This window comes from Capra hircus, chromosome 9, assembly GCF_001704415.2.
Source record: "Capra hircus breed San Clemente chromosome 9, ASM170441v1, whole genome shotgun sequence".
Classification (NCBI taxonomy): Eukaryota; Metazoa; Chordata; class Mammalia; order Artiodactyla; family Bovidae; genus Capra; species Capra hircus.
In genome coordinates, this window is record NC_030816.1 from 26,824,007 (window position 1) to 26,841,263 (window position 17,257).

The 17,257-nt window shown below is 37.4% G+C and overlaps 1 protein-coding gene across 2 annotated transcripts in view; it reads left to right on the forward strand.

Annotated features, from left to right (window-relative positions):
- The window catches only part of CDK19 (cyclin dependent kinase 19), a 169,231-nt gene that overhangs the window by 21,087 nt on the left and 130,887 nt on the right, over positions 1-17,257 (forward strand). The window contains exon 2 of one of the 2 annotated variants that reach the window (XM_018053070.1): positions 15,213-15,274. The exons of the other annotated variant lie outside the window; for it this stretch is intronic. The gene's annotated coding sequence lies outside the window, so the exon portion shown is untranslated. The remainder of the gene's footprint in view (positions 1-15,212; positions 15,275-17,257) is intronic. 2 annotated transcript variants of the gene reach the window in all.

A 17,257-nucleotide genomic window follows, 5' to 3' on the forward strand; every position in this document is an offset into this window, starting at 1 on the left:
AAGCAAAAACACAACATAAGCTTTTAGAACTTCATGGAATCTTATATCTTGATCAAATTACTTGCCTTAAAAGAACAGAAATTTTAAAATACTTCCCTTAAGATTCCATAGTATGTTTCAGTTTCTAATATATTAGTATCCTTGTCTAATTCCTACCTAAACATTCTTATCTGTTACAAGATGTCTGATATAAAGGTAATGAGAACTGTTTGCCTATGGGGCATCCATGATGATTAATGAAGAGACTGATGAAGGCAAATTAATTATTGTCAGTTGTCAGGATGTACTTTTCTGTGAATTTCTAAGGTATTGATTTTAAGTTACTGTATTTTTCATCATTGAAATATTTATTTAGGTCCATTGTAGGGCAGAGGTTTTTATTTTTTGACAGTTCACTGGTTTTAGTATATTCATAGAGTTGTGTTATCGTTACCAGTATCTAATTTTAGAACATTTCATCATTCCCAAAAGAAGTCCTTTACTCATTAGTAGTAGTCTCTATTTCCCCATTCTTCTTGCTCCTGGAAAGCACTAATCTACTTTCTATCTCTAAGGATTTATCTAATCTGGACATTTCATACAAATGAAATCATACTATATGTATACTATCTACTATATAGTATGATTTCATATAAATGAAATTGTGCTGTGTTTATTTCTGACTTGTTTCACTTAGCAAGTGATGAGCACATCACTCTTGTTTCACTTAGCAAGTGATGAGCACATCACTCTTGTAAGTGGCTGAAAAATATTCTGTTGCGTGGATATACCATGTTTTGTTTATGCATTCATCACTTTGGTTGTTTCCACTTTTTGGCTATTGTGAATAATGCTGCTATGAACATTTATGTAGAAGTTTTTGTTAGACCGTGTTTTAAATTATTGGCTATATACCTATGAGTGGAATTGCTAGGTTGTATGTTAGCTCTATATTTAACCCTTTTGAGGAACTCTTGATACCAACTGTTGTGCAAGCAGCTGCACCAATTTACATTTCCAAATGCAATGTGTGAGGGTTCCAATTTCTTTGTTAGAATTTGGTTTTTTGTTTTTTTTTTTTTTCTTATAGCCATCCTGCCATGCCTGTGTGCTTAGTCATGTCTGACTCTTTGCAACCCTTTGGACTGTAGCCCACCAGGCTCCTCTATCCATGGGGATTCTCTGGGCAAGAATACTAGAGCAGGTTGCCATTTCCTTTTCCAGGTTATCTTCCCAACCCAGGGATCGAACCCATGTCTCCTGTGTTCCCGTGTTGCAGGTGGAGCCATTGGGAAGCCCCTTTAGCCATCCTAGTGCGTATAAAGTGGTATCACATTATAGTTTTGATTTGTGTTTCCCAAATGACTAATGATACTGAGCATCTTTTCATGTGTTTTGGGGCCATTTGTGTATAGTCTTTGGAGACATGTCTGTTCAAATCCTTTTCCCTTTTTAAAAATTGGGTTGTCTTTTTATTCTTTGTAGTTGTTGAGTTGTAAGAGTTTTCTGGATACTAGGCCCTTATCTGATTTATGATTTGCAAATATTTTCTCTCATTTTGTGGATTGGTTTTTCACTTTCTTGATGATGTCCTTTGAGGCATAGAAGGCTTTAATTTTGACGATGTCCAATTTGTCTTTTTTGTTGTTGCTTATACTAGAAAACTGCTGCTTGATCTTAGATTGTGAAGATTTAATTCTTTGTTTTCTTCCAAGAGTTTTGTGGTTTCAGGTCTTTTTTTATCGATAGTGTTTTTTTTTTTTTTAAGAAATTTTTTTAAAGTAAAAGGACATGTGACAAAGTTTCCAACCTTTAAGGATTTATAATATATTTGGCTAAATTAAAAATAAATGGTGAAAAAAGATAACTGGCAATATCATTCATTCATTTATTTGACACTTACTGGATAACCCTATGTAGGAATTAGGAGTGTAAGGATAAGAGACATAGATCCTTTTCTTATAATCTAGTGAGAGAATGAAAGAGATTACAATACAGGGCTATAAATTCTGTTTTCCAGGTATACACAGGATGCTGTGAGGGTGACCAGGAAAGACACTGAATTGACCTAGGAGTGTACAGGTGATTTGGAAGCTTTCAAGAACAAGGAAAGCTATGATAGCTGAGTTTTGAAGGATGAAGAGTGAGCCAGAGTAGTGATTTTTAGTAGAACTAGTGGTAAATATATAGTGTAGAGGTGAAAGGAATAATAAACTCAGAGATCTAGAGATTTGGGACAAGATAAATTCTAATTGTGTATTAAAAAAAAATTTTTTTTTAAATACCTGGGGCAGAACCAGGAAGGTTTAGGGTCTGAAAAGAGAAGTCTGTAGAAGTGGGGATGGTGGTGTTTCCTTATGAGTTGTGAGAAATAAAGGAGATGATACTTTTGTACTAAAATATATGTGTTAATCCTATTACCATTAATTTTCTAGCATGAGTTTTTGATGACTGTTGGCTCTTTAGTATCTTTATTTCTAAGATGCCATGAAGTCCTTAACAAGTTGTTCCAAACTCCTTAATTAAATACACAGTGCATGTTATAAAGAAATGGTTGTGCATGATTTAAATGAGGAAGTGGTAATTATGGAGATGTGAAAAGCAAGTATTTAAAATTGACTATGGTTTTTAAAAATAGTAATACAAGTTATGCAGTCAGGAAAAGTAATTAGATATTAAGGAAATAGGGAGAAAGTAAGAAACATTCAAAACCCCACCACTTTAATATTAAGTAATTAGAGATGATTGCTTAATATTTTGGTTCATTTCCCTCCTGACATCTTTTCATCCATTTGTGGTCTGTACACAGACACACATACTCACTTAAAAATTTACAGAAGTACAATCATCCTATATATGTGGTTTTGATCTGTTCTTTTTTTAAACTTAAATGCTATGTGTGGTTATATCTTTCTGTGTTAGTAATATAGATTTATATAATCACTTTGAATGACTTTATGGTATTCCATTATTTGTATTTTACTGTTATTGATAAACATTTAGGTTGTTTCTAGGTTTTTTTTTTTAAGATAGTAAATAATGCTTAGCATATTTGCCCACTTGTCTATCTCTTTAGCATAAATTCTTAGAAGCAGAATTGTTGGATCACAGCATATGCTCATTTTGAATTTAGGAGCATATTGCCACACCTTTCTCCAAGTAGGCTGACTTTACTTACACATCTATCAGAAGAACACAGTGCTGCTTCTTTCTCCTTACTCTTGCCCACATTAGCTTTTTTCTGTTTCTCTAATTGACAGGAAGATGATATTCTGCTTTTATTTAATTATTATTATTTTATAACTAGAGAGATTGAATGTCTTCATTTGTGTATTGGTTCTGTCTATTCATCTTTGGAGTATTTTGTCGTTTTTTTCCAACAGGCAGTGTTGTATGGTGATTCCGATTGAGCTTTGAAGTTTTATCTGAATTCGTAATCCCTGTTATACCATTTATTAGCTGCATGACTTGGGCAAATTAACTCTGTCTTAGTTTCCTCATATGTAAAATGGGGAGTATAGTGTCCTTAGCTCCTAGGATTGTTGTGGGGATTGCATGACAGGTGAAGTGCTTGCATCATTGACAGGTAAGCACTGCTGCTAGTCTTTGCATACTTGTGTATTTCTATAGGATAGGTATAGAATAGGAGTGTTTAAAAGTAGATATCACCAAATTGCTGTCCTAAAAAGTTGTTTGTTCTGTACCCCAAACAGCGTAACAGTGTTTTTAGAATCATATCAGTATTATGATTGTATTGAAGACTTGATTCTGTGATCACCTGTATATCCACTCTCTACAATCAGGACTTAGCAATTTTTTTTTCCCATAAAGGGTCAGATAATTGCTGTACTTCTGTAAAGGGCCAGTAAATATTTTAGGCTTTGGCGGTCACATGATCTCTGTTACAACTATTTAACTGTGTAGCTGTAGAGAAAAAGCAGCTGTAGACAACAGGTGAATGAGTGGGCATGGCAGTGTTTGTTTACAAAAACAGGCTCAGCTGGGTTTGACTTGGGCTGTGGTTTGCCATCCTCAGGTCCAGATTAAATCGTTCACAGGTTGCTGCACTTGCTTTGTCTGTAAATATGTTGGTACATACTGAAATATTTTTTCTGAACCACTTGAAAGTAAGTTGCAATCATCATGCACTATACGCTTTAGTATTTTAACATGCATCTCTTAAACGCATTCTTCTGCATAGCCATAATTCCATTATTACAGCTAAGAGCCTGTTCTTTTCAATAAAACTTATATAATGTAGCACAAAAAGTATGAAAATCCTTAGATTTGCCCCTTAGCTCCTGCAACCTATTAAGCTTTGTTTGTCCTCACCCCTCTTTCCCTAACTTTTCTTCATTTATTTCTCTGGGTAGAAATGTGTATTGGGTAATGCTGTTTGCTGGTTTCGTGTGACCCAGTTACACAATCAGATGAAAGGAATGTCTTCTTTTTTTTTTCTTTCATGTGTTTGGTTTATATTTTTAAAAATCTGGGTTTTGTGTCTGTTTTATGCGGTTTGAAAGAGAATTATATGTAATTTATAATTAGAAGAAGAGATCTCATTAAGTTACATACAGTCTCTAATTTCCATATGGTTGTTTGTACTTGTTTACATAGTAGAAGAAACTGAAGGAAGGTAAATCCAATTATGTGCTTTGAAAAAGTGGCCAACTTTTGAATTTTCATGCTAAAAGAAGGAGGGAAATAATATAAATACTTGTACTATTTTCCAGTTTAACTTTATTATGCCTTTACTTGATGAAGATTTATAACACTTGAGATATAGCTGTTCCACTCTGCAAGAAGTTGTGCTGCAAATTTATCCAGGGTACTTGACCTGTTTTTCTCTACTCTTCAATCCCCCTACCCAAATTTAGCACTCTGCATCATGCCTCTTCCCATATCATCTCTAGACTATGGATGCAAAGTGCCGTCTTATTTATCCTTTTAAAAACAGCAATTTCTTTCTGGTTAGAAGGAAAGAATTTAGTGTGTTGGTACAACTGTGGGACTGTAGGCTACAGTTAGAAATTATGTGGTGCACGATGAGGTAAATAAACCTGTTGTTTCTTTAATGACATAACTATTAGTGGGCGCTTCCTGGTGGGAGGGACTGGCTGTGGGGACAACTGGGTCTTGCTGTGGGCAAGGCCATGCTCAGTAATTTAAATTTAAAGATGTAAATTGGATTAAATCTTTAATCCAATTTCTGTTGATGGGTGGTGCTGTGTTCCCTCCCTGAGGCCAAATGGTAGGGGTAATGGCAACCTCCTCCAAAAGGATTTATGCCAGTCAGTGTCCCTGACCCCACAGCAGGCCACTGTTGACTCATGCCTCTGCCAGAGACTCCCAAACACTCACAGGAAAGTCTGGCTCAGTCTCTTGTGGGGTCACTGCTCCTTTCTCATGGGTCCTGGTGCATACAAAATTTTGTTTGTGCCATTACTTCACCAAAAAGCTCTGTATAGTCAAAGCGATGGTTTTTCTAGTAGTCATGTATGGATGTGAGAATTGGACCATACAGAAGGCTGAGCACCAAAGAATTGATGACTTTGAGTTTTAGTGCTGAAGAAGACTCTGCAGAGTCCCTTGGACAGCGAAGAGATCAAACCAATCAGTCCTAAAGGAAATCAACCCTGAAAGTTCACTGGAAGGATTGATGCTGAAGCTGAAACTCCAATACTTTGGCCATCTGATGGGAAGAGCCAACTCACTGGAAAAGACCTTGATGCTTTGAAAGATAGAAGGCGGGAGAAGGGGATGACAGAGGATGAGATGGTTGGATGGCATCACTGACTCAATGGACATGAATTTGAGCAAGCTCCGGGAGATGGTGAAGGACAGGGAAGCCTGGTGTGCTGCGGTCCATGGGGTCGCAAAGAGTCAGACATGACTGAGCAACTGAACAACAGAATTAGTGAGAGGCAGTTTGGTTATTAGGAACAGACTCAAGATTATTGTTGCATTTCTGTATTCCAAATGGAGGATGCTTCCACTGTGTATAAAATTAGGGTATCAAGGAACATAACAGCAAGTAATTCAGGATGGCTAAAGTATTCAGTATGTACTAGGCATGGAGGTTAGAAATATGTCGGAGAAAGGCAGAGCAGGATTATCCTGTGCCTGGCTCAAGAATGTGGCCTTTAACATGATGTTAAAGTGGGATATTGGATTCCAGATGGAATAGACTTTAATAGTTCCCTCAAATGGAAATAATAAATTTTTTTTTTTTCTAATTGTAAAAGGGACACTTGCTTGTTCTAAAATGCAAACAAATAACACAGAAATGTAGGCATTCACTAGAGATAACCACTGCTGACAGTTGGGTGTGTAGCCTTGTTGAATGGAATTTCATGATTAGTTTTATAGCAGTGTGGGTGGTGGAGAGGACAGGAGAAGGGGGAGAGTGAAACAGGAGGCTATTAGAGAGTTCCAGGTGAACGGAACATGAGGACCTGCTTCTTAGAGGCAACAGTGAGGATGGAAGGAGGGTAAAGCTGCATTTGCAGCATTGGATGGGCCTGGAGATGGTCATACCCGGTGGGCTCGGTCAGACAGAGAAAGGCAAGTACCACATGATACCGCTTATATGCCGAATCTAAAAACAAAAACAAGTGAACTTATTTGCAAAACAAATAGACTCAATAGACTCAATAGATTTAGAAAACAAACTTAAGGTTACCAAAGGGGAGAAATGGGGATGGGGAGGGATAAATTAGGTTTTGGGGACTGACATGTACAAACTACGATATTTAAAGGAGATAACCAACAAGGACCTACTAGCATGGATAACTCTGCTCAGTATTCTGTAATAACCTAAGTGGGAAAAGAATTAGAAAAAGAATAGATACATGTATATGTAAAACTGAGTCACTTTGCTGCATGCCCGAAACTGACACAACACTGTAACTCAGTGATAGTCCAGTACACAATAAACAGTTTTTAAAACGGGACAAAGCTAGGAGGAAGATAAAATATTTAGGGGACAGGTGGGATTCAGTGGTCAGTTGGATGAGTGGGGGTAGGGAGTCTTCACACCCCCAGAATGGCCAGGAAGGTAGCTGAGTGGATTGCCAGAACTTGGGTCCAAATTTTGGGGTCACTGAGGTGGTATAAAAGGAAAAATAGCAGTTGTTCCATCTGTATAATTCCAGAATGGAAAATGTATCTTTTGTTCTTATTTTCTTCTTGTAGTTACAGGTTTGTTTAGAAAGGGAGTGTAAAAGTAAGAATTCTGTTTTGACAAATAAGAGCTATTATATCATATCCTTTTCTCTTAATTGTGTTTTTCCCTTGAATTATTAATAGCTGAGGATAGGAGTGTCCTTTAAGAAGTTGCTTCTGTTTTATTGTGTAACTGTAGCATTAGCTTTTATATTTTGCAGATTCCTGTTGGAATCTTTCAATTTTAATTCCGAGGAATTGGGATCAGAGTGTGGTGAGAGAGGCATTTGGGCAAGTTGTTGACAGGGGTTCTTTGACCCTGAATTAAGGATTGTTTGGGTCTTTGAGTAGGATCTGACTTTAACCAGGTTTTACTGTGTGTGTGGCTATTGGGAACAGGGCTATAGAATTCAGTGGGAAACCTCTGTTCTATGTTGTATAACAATATGCATAGCAAGGCAATATTAGCGTGGACTCGAAAGCTGAGCACCGAAGAATTGATGCTTTTGAACTGTGGAGTTGGAGAAGACTCTTGAGAGTCCCTTGGACTGCAAGGAGATCAAACCAGTCCATCCTAAAGGAGATCAGTCCTGAATATTCATTGGAAGGACTGATGTTGAAGCTGAAAGTCCAATACTTTGGCCACCTGATGTGAAGAGGTGACTCATTGGAAAAGACCCTGATGCTGGGAGGGATTGGGGGCAGGAGGAGAAGGGGACGACAGAAGATGAGATGGTTGGATGGCATCACCGACTCGATGGACATGGGTTTGGGTAAACTCCGGGAGTTGGTGATGGACAGGGAGGCCTGCTATGCTGCGGTTCATGGGGTTGCAGAGAGCCAGACACGACTGAGTGACTGAACTGAACTGAACTTGAGTGCTGGGAGCCAGTGAAGGATCTTCAGTATCCAGGTAATGGAAAGATGATTGGTGGCTTAATGGCTGGGGGTTACTGAACTAAGGTATTTGCATTTGGTCCTGGGTGAGAAAGACACAGGTTGCTGATGCCAAACTCTTTTGTTTTCAAATAGGATTAAACATGAACTTTCATATAGATAAAATTTCCTGAATTTTTAAGTATCCCCATAGGAGGAAATTTAATACTTTTTTGATTATTCATCTTTGCATTAAACCATGCTCACTGTCAGGAGCCTTTATCTAACTGAAATGCCTTGTGCCACCATTTTGGGGCACTTCTTGTTTAGTTTCATGTTATGTCCTTTCATGAACCTCTTAAAAAGAATTGCCTGAATACACACACTGTCATAATGCATCTGTTTTTGAGGTTTGAGAAGATCTGGGTAAGGATTGTAGAATCCTAAGATCACAACATTACATTAATTTTTTCCCTAGAGTTATTTTCTTGTTTAGACTCTGTTATTCACTATGTTTACTAACCTTTAAATGGATGTAGTTACTCATCTAAGGTACTATTCTAAATGTTACGTGGTGAGAAATAGGCTTTCCCTCAGGGTCACTGATTGGGATTGTTAGACATACCTAGAATTTAGGAGAGACATTGTCCCCTGCAGTGTATTCTCTTACTTAATACTGGAGGGGATGAAAGAAGATTGTAATGAGAAAGACTTACTCTGAAATTTTGCTGTTAGTTTTTATTTATGCTTTAAAGCTTATTTCAGAAAGTTTGAATTTTGATTCTGTCAGTCATGCGCTTTCATCCTCATCACTTAAAAACTGGCTTCCTTGTAACTCAGCTAAACTGTTGTAAATAGTGATAAAGCATATGGAAGCTAAGTTAATTGGTAAGTTATTTATTGATAATTCTCTCTTGGCCACTGTATTTTATGTTTATTTCTAAAAGTTTTAAGAGCTAATATGTAATGAATATCAGTTGTTAGAAGTAGTCAGAGCCTAGCTATTTAAAAAATTATGTACTTCTTAGCCTTTAAAATGAGGTTAAGAACTATCTCATAGAAACTTTATGAGGGTTGAAATAATTAAATGTAAGGAAGCTGATACAGGGCTGTCTGTGTTGTGCTGTGCTTAGTCGCTCAGTTGTGTCCAACTGTTTGTGACCCCATGGCCTGTAGCCTGTTAGGCTCCTCTGTCCGTGAGGATTCTCCGGGCAAGAATACTGGACTGGGTTGCCATGCCCTTCTCCAGGACAGGGCTGTCCAGTGGGCACTAAAATTAAACCTCTCTTTTTCTTAATTTTCATTTTTCCTTAAAAATCTAAATGCCATCTCTTCTAAGCTTTCTCATATCATGTCTTCTAATGTATTCTTTGATATCAGAATTTTTGTGATTGGAAATGGAGGCAAGAGTGTGCCTTGAAGTGTTCGAGAACATGAAATTCTTGAAGTGTTTCAGAATGGCTGTCTCTCTGAACTTCACTGACTCACCCAACAGTTACTGAATTTGTATTCTAGACTCTGTGCTAAGGGTTATGGAAAGCCAAAGAATTACTGATGGTCTCTGTCCTTAGGGACTTTCACTTTTGTGACAAAAGCAGATAAGAAAACCAAAATTACCTTATAATTGGAAAGTACAGTAGTACCTGTACAGGAAAAGTTCAGTTCAGTTGCTCAGTCACGTCCAACTCTTTGCGACCCCATGGATCGCAGCATGCTAGGCCTCCCTGTCCATCACCAACTCCTGAGTTTACTCAAACTCATGTCCAATGAGTTGGTGATGCCATCCAACCATCTCATCCTCTATCATCCCCTTCTCTTCCCACCTTCAATCTTTCCCAGCATCAGGGTCTTTTCAAATGAGTCATTTCTTCACATCAGGTGGCCAAAGTATTTGAGTTTCAGCTTCAGCATCAGTCCTTCCAATGAACACCCAGGACTGATTTCCTTTAGGATGGACTGGTTGGATCTCCTTGCAGTCCAAGGGACTCTCAAGAGTCTTCTCCAACACCACAGTTCAAAAGCATCAATGCTTCGGTGGTCAGCGTTCTTTATATTCCAACTCTCACATCCATACATGACAAGTAGTCAGCAGTAAAAGTAGGAAGAGTGTCTGTTCATATTTGTTGCATGAATGTGTTGTCTGTACTTATGTATGTGATGGGTGCAGTAAGAAAGCTTTTTGTAGGAGCTGAGGCTTGAGGGATGGATGGAGAAAGGTTTAGGAGAAGGGTATTACAAGCAGCTTGTGCAAAGGCTACAAGTGGTTCTCTTTGTTTCTTTTTTAATTTTCAATGTAAGAGAAAAGTTATAATATACCTTTCATAGTAAATGATATAATACACTTAGGAACCTTTGGGATTTTGAAATTTAGATGACACAGTTAATAAAATTAATCTGATGGCATGGATAGTATACTATATCCTAAGTGCGGAATACATATTTTCTCTTTCTTTTTATCGTATCACCAGGGGCTTCCCTGGTGGCTCAGTGGTAAAGAGTCTACCTACCAATGCAGGAGAATCAGTTTCCATTCCTGAGTAGGGAAGATCCCCTGGAGAAGGAAATGGCAACCCACTGCTGTATTATTGCCTGGAAAGTTCCATGGACAGAGGGGCCTAGCGAGCTGCTGTCCATGGGGTTACAAAATAGTCAGACTTGACTTAGCGACTGAAGAACAACAATGCGTAGGTACAAAATTCTTTTTTCTTATGATGAGAACTTTTAAGATCTATTCCCTTAGCAACTTACAGATATACAGTACAGTATTATTAATGATAGTCCCCATCCTACATGTGGTTCTTTATGGCTGGAGCTTAAGGCTAAGGTAAGGCTTCAGAAATAGGTAGAGGCCAAAGAAGTTACGAAAGGGCCTATGTGGAAAGATAAGGATTTTGACAGTTATGATTTGCATGTTAGAAAGATCAGTGATCAGTCCCCTTTAAGTAGCTTTCCCGAAAGTCCCATCCAGTGACTTCCACTTCTAGCTCATTTACCAGTCCTAGCACTCCAGTACTCTTGCCTGGAAAATCCCATGGGCGGAGGAGCCTGGTGGGCTGCAGTCCATGGGGTCAGGAAGAGTCGGACACGACTGAGCGACTTCACTTTCACTTTTCACTTTCATGCATTGCAGAAGGAAATGGCAATCCACTCCAGTGTTCTTGCCTGGAGAATCCCAAGGACAGGGAAGCCTGGTGGTGGGCTGCCGTCTATGGGGTCGCACAGAGTTGGACACGACTTAGCAGCAGCAGCATCAGTGAGGAAGGCTAGGATGTATAGACCCTTAGTTGGGTACATGCTGCCTAGAATAAAACTAGGATCTGTTACTAAGTAACAGGAAGGGAGAATGGGTATATGGTAGGCAGCCATGTATATGGTATATATGTACCAGGTATATGGTACATGTGCAACAAAAAGGACTGAGAACAGAAGTAGGGAGACCAATTTAATATAATACCTAAGTAGTAGTACATGTATAATGTCTTACAAAAGAGGTTTGACTGGCATTCTTAAAATATGAGAATGTAATCTTTAAGCTCTTCTGCTGGGAAATCTGGAGGATTTAAATTGATATTTTGTTACAAGAACTCTTTAAGTTCTTAGAGCAAAAAATTATGCTTTAATTATTTTAACCTTTTAGTTAAAAAGTTTCTTTTTCCAATTAAACATTTAGTAAAATTAAGTTGCTTTGTTGCTTAGTCACTAAGTTGTGTCTGACTCTTCTGAGACCCCGTGGACTGTAGCCTGCCAGGCCCCTCTGTCCCTGGGATTTTCCAGGCAAGAGTACTGGAGTGGGTTGCCATTTCCTTCTTTAGGGGATCTTCCCAGACCAAGGATCGAACCCTCATCTCTTGAATTGGTAGGCAGATTCTTTACCAGTGAGCCACCAAGGAGTACTGAGGACGATTAACATTGGTTAAGCATGGCCTTGATAGAAATCACTTTAAATATATATATATATATACACAGAGAGAGTATACTTTTTCAACTGTATAGCAATCGTACGTTAAAAAGGGGTTTACATTAGTTTTTCTGGAAGATGAAAGAGCATAATTTTTTATACATATCTTTGGATGCTACACAGTTAGCACCTATTACTGCTTTAAAGACTTGTGATGCCATATAGATATATAAAATCAAGCTCGCCACTTTAATCTTTTTAAGTATACACTGATGTTGAATGCATTATCTGTGCCACCATCACTTCCATCTATCCACAAAATTCTTTTCATCTTGTAAAACTGAAACCCTATACCAAAGAGTAACTCCCCAGTTTTTCCCTTTACCCAGCCCATAGCAAACACTATCCCACTTTCCTGCATTGGCAGGTGGATTCTTTACTGCAGAGCTACCTGGGAAGCCCCTACTTTCTATCTGTATGAATTGGACTACCTCAGGTACCGAAGGATCAGGCAGTATTTGTACTTTGGAGACTTCCTTATTTTATCTAGCATAATGTCCTCAAGATTATTCTATGTTGTAGTGATGTGCAGGCTTTTCTTTTTCAAGGCTGATTACACTCCATTGTGTGGTGTGTGTGTGTGTATCTTGTTTATCCATTTATCTGTCAGTGAAGAGTTGAGTGGCTTCCACCTTTTGGCTATTGTGAATTCTGTTATGAACATGAGTGTACAGATATTTCTTTGAGAAGCCTCACTTTTAAATCTTTGGGCTATATACCCAAAAGTGGAATTTCTGAATGATAATTCTATTTTTAATTTTTTGAAGCATTGCCATACTGTTTTCTATAGCAACTGCGCCGTTTTACATTCTTATCAACAGTACACAAGGGTTTCAGTTTCTTCACATCCTTGCCAACACTTGTTTTAGTCCTTGGAATTTTTTTTTTTATAGTATTAATAGCTGTCCTAATGGGTTTGGGTTAGTATCCATTGTATTGAATTTTTTTTTGAAGATTTAAAAATATTAAAGAGTGAGTTTAGTGTAATCACATGGCAGTAAGTCTTAATAAATGGAAACAGAATCACTCAATTTTGCTACTGTAATAAAAATATTAGTTGAATGTTATTTGGATATAGGTTTTTCAGTCTTTTTCAGGCCTTTAAATTTTTTTTGAATTTTTTCTTTTGGTTTTATGTTGTAAGCATTTCTCATTTTTTAAACATGTTTTGTACAACCATCATTTGAATTTTAATTTTCCAAGGAAATGTTGCAAATGCAACGTGATTGAATACTTAACATTTTTAATTGTTTTTTACATATAGCTAAGTGCTTGGTTTGTGTGATTTTAATTTCATAGAAGTCCGAATGATATAGCGACTAAAAGTGTAGTCTAGAAGTAGACAGTCTGGGTTTGAATTGCAGGTCTGCCGCTTCAGGCTTTGTGCATTTAGGCAAGTTTCTTAAGCTCCCTGTGTGTCAATTTCTTCATCTGTTAAGTGAGGATAATAACAGAACTTATCTCAAAGTTGTGAAGACCAAATGAGTTAGTACTTGCAGAGCTTTAGGACAGTGACTAGCTCATACATCCTATATAAGCCTTTTCTGCATAATTGTTTTATTAGGTGAGATCTTATCTCTTTGACTTTTAAAAAATATATGTGATATACAGGAAGTTACTGTGTCTTGGGTCTTTAGTTTAAAATGTCACAAGCACTAACTTAGAGGAGGGTGTAGTCTATAAGGTTGTTTTGGGAGTTAAGAGAAGGTACATCTGAGGCAGAGAGTGCTTGGCAAAGTGCTGAATTAGTAATATGATATAACCATCTTTTGGGAACTGTGACCTTCTGGCAGGCATTTAGCCTTGTCAACTACTCTAGGCTCTTTTGACCAGCTCAGCCCTTTTGCTTTGCATCTTTGGGTTTCCTTGCCCATACAGCTGCCCAGATTTCTTGGCTTGGCACTTTATGTTTCCTCTGTTGTTGTTTAGTCGCTAAGTCGTGTCTGACTCTTTCACGACCCCATGCACCGTAGCCTGCCAGGTTCCTCTGTCCCTGGGATTTCCCAGGCAAGAGCACTGGAGTGGATTGCTGTTTCTTTTTCCAGATATTCCCTCTGTTTCTTAGTTAACAACTTTTGTTGTTAATTTATGTCAAATGCACTTGATATAACATTTTTGCAAAATGTAACATTCTGTGATTATAATACCACATTTCATTTGATAGTAGAAGTCTGAGAGAGTGAAGTCAGTACAGGTTGGAGAGGTAAGGTCCTCACTGAACAACTCTAGTTATATGAGAGATTACGTGACCTGTCTGATGTCACAAAGCAGTTAAGTGATTTAGCTGGAACTTGAATTCAAGCCACCTGACCTCAAGGCAGTGTTTCTTTCTTCACATATTAAAATGTTTTAAAATAATACTTTTCTTTTTTTCCTATTTGATGATATTTAAAGGATTTTTTGATATTACATGAAGATAACATGCCTCCCTCTTTTAAATTTAATAGCTAGTAAAATTTATCTGACTCCTTTTCTCATATACCAGCTGCATTTTGTAGTCCTTAAGCCCAGTATCCGTAAAGAATGAAATGAAATCTGGGATCTATATATTTTACCTGATTAAGTTCTTAATCTTTTACATGAATGTTTTCTGAAAAGAACTTCGTGTTTCATGCTTATATTTATTTTATACTATTCGAACAAGGTAGATTTCCCCCATACTGCCTAGCATATGTAGTATCTGGCTCATTTCAGCATTGCTGTCAGACTTAAATTAAATCTTGGCATTAGAGTATCTTTACAGTCTACTTTTCCCCTTCCCCCTCTGCAGGTCTGTTTTTAATTATTTTTCTCCTATATTCTGAACAGTCTCTGGTTCTAAGCTGTTGAGTCTATCATAGTTCATTATGTGAAGTAAATTTTTCTACTTAATTTCTTATATATTCCTTATATTGGCTCTCTCACGTGATTTTAAAAATTTTGTTAGGATTTTTGATAGTGTAAATCACCTATATTGGTGAGAATTATAATTAGTTAACTTTTGAATTATAATTTCACCTTATAGAATTATAATTAGTTAACTTTTGGGGTTTTTTTCCACATAATTAGTTGTATAATGTGTAATAAACTCTGAATGATACCAATATATTATTGACTCAGTCATTGTCAAGTCCCAAATCTGGTTTCCTTGGCAGATATATAGACTTGTGATAGGCGTTTGGCATTTTGTGTTTTGGGCAGTGTAACTCTAAATCTACATAAACTTCTCTGCCTTTTGCCTCTGCTGTGTTCATAGATTCCAGGAGGGCTTCGTGTATGGACCTCAAGCGTTGGAGGTAGCAGACTTTTCAGCAGAAGGTAAAGCAGAGTGTTGCCTTCTGGTGTTATTGTGTGTGTGTGCTGGGGTGGGCATGTGACAGGTGAGAGCTTTGCACAAATGTCATCACAAAATAATTTATAATGGTGCTTTTCACAAAATGTAAACCAAGCTAATACTTGGAAATTTTATTCAGTATTACTAAAATCCATAAAAAGTGGAAAACTTTGACTGGAACTCCAGACAAAATTTCAGTCTCTCTGCTGTTAACCAAAGAGTAAGAGTAAAAGGAAAATGTATAGTGCATGCTACCTAACTTTCTCAGGCTTAGTCTTACTATGATTTCTTCCTGGGAACGTATCCAAATCGTTATTCATGTGCTGTATTCTTCCTGCTGCTCCTTTTATTGAAAGATTGCTTCACAGTAAATAGGCAGCCTCGTTGGTGACTCATGACTGGAGGACAGACATTTTTGCTCTAGGTCCCATGTGCCAAAAATCTTTGTTTCTAGTATGCTAATTACCTCTCTTCAGAACTTGTTAATGTGCTCTTCCCTCAAGTTAGTTCTTGTTTCAGTAGAGAAACAAACACATCCCACTCATTTGTAAAATATGTTTTTATGGAGACCTTCTTAATGAGTTATTTTTAAGAAAATAATATGACAAAACTTTCCTGGGTAATGCTTCTTTGATTAAAGAAAAAAAAATATTTTGCCACTTGGGTGCCAGATATTATAGATGTTACTTTCTTTGAGCTTATGAAACCATTTATGAATTTTATTCAGATGATACTTAAGTGTAGGGTTTTTTTTAAGACCTATAGCAGCTAATGTTGCATTCTTAAACTTAATAAGTTTTTAGATAGATTCCTAATAGGAATTAGAGGAATGGTTTTCTTATGTCTTCCTGAAATTATATTTGTATTGATATCAAGCGGCTGCATCTTATACTGTATATTAAGGACATACACCTTATGTGATATAGGGTATTTATTAAATATCTACTTTGTGTCCTACGCAGAGTCATTCCATTTTATGGTCAGCTTAGTTTCACTATTTCATTTTTTTCCTATTCAGAGATACTGCTTTCCTTAACTAGAGGGGTTTCAGGCTGTTTATTGAGGTTAGCTGCAATTTTACCACATAAACCCTTTCTCCTTTCTTTGGTTCTCGTCAGTGGCAATTTGGAGGATATTTTGTATTTACCAACAATAGATTGGAAGTAATTTCTTGAAGGCCCTTTCATACTTCATTTTTAGGCTAGTCCGCTGTTTTCACTGCTGTTGAATTATGCAGCCTTCTATTTGTTTAATCTTTCTGTGGTGTATTTTGTTATCAGTCGAGTATCTCAATAGATTTTCTAGTCACTAACACAGAAGATATAAAGTAAACTGCTCATATCAAGGCACAGAAAGACTCTTCCCCAGGTCCTCATCCCCACAACTTCTGTGAGAAGGATGTGATGAAATGGTTACAAAAGTAGTTTCTCAGAGATAATTGATTTTTTAGAGCTGTTTTAGTTTTACAGAAAGATTGAGTGGAAAGTAAAGAGAGTTCTCATATGCCCCCTTACCACGTCAGCCTCTTTCTCCCCACCCCCATCTCCCTATGACTAACATCTTGCTTTAGGAGTATGTTTGCTGCAATTGATCCAGCACTGTTACATTATTATTAACTAAAATCCATAGTTTTACCTTAAAGTTCACTCTTTGTGTTGTATATTCTATAGGTTTGACAAATATATGACATGTATCCGCCATTACAGTATCATGCAGAGTAATTTTACTGCTCTAAACATACGCTGTGTTATAGGAGAATGGGGCACAAGAGGATGGGCATGTCACAAGTCTTGGGCAAGTCTCTGGAATGGGCAGACTAGTGAGAGTCCTTGGCTTTGCACAGGAAAGAATTCAAGCCATAGTGAAGTGAACCCAAGTTTATTTAGATACATATTCCATAGGCACAGTGTGGATGTCTCAGAAGGCAAGAGTGGCCCCTCACTGTGGGGCAGTTTATTTCTGTGGGA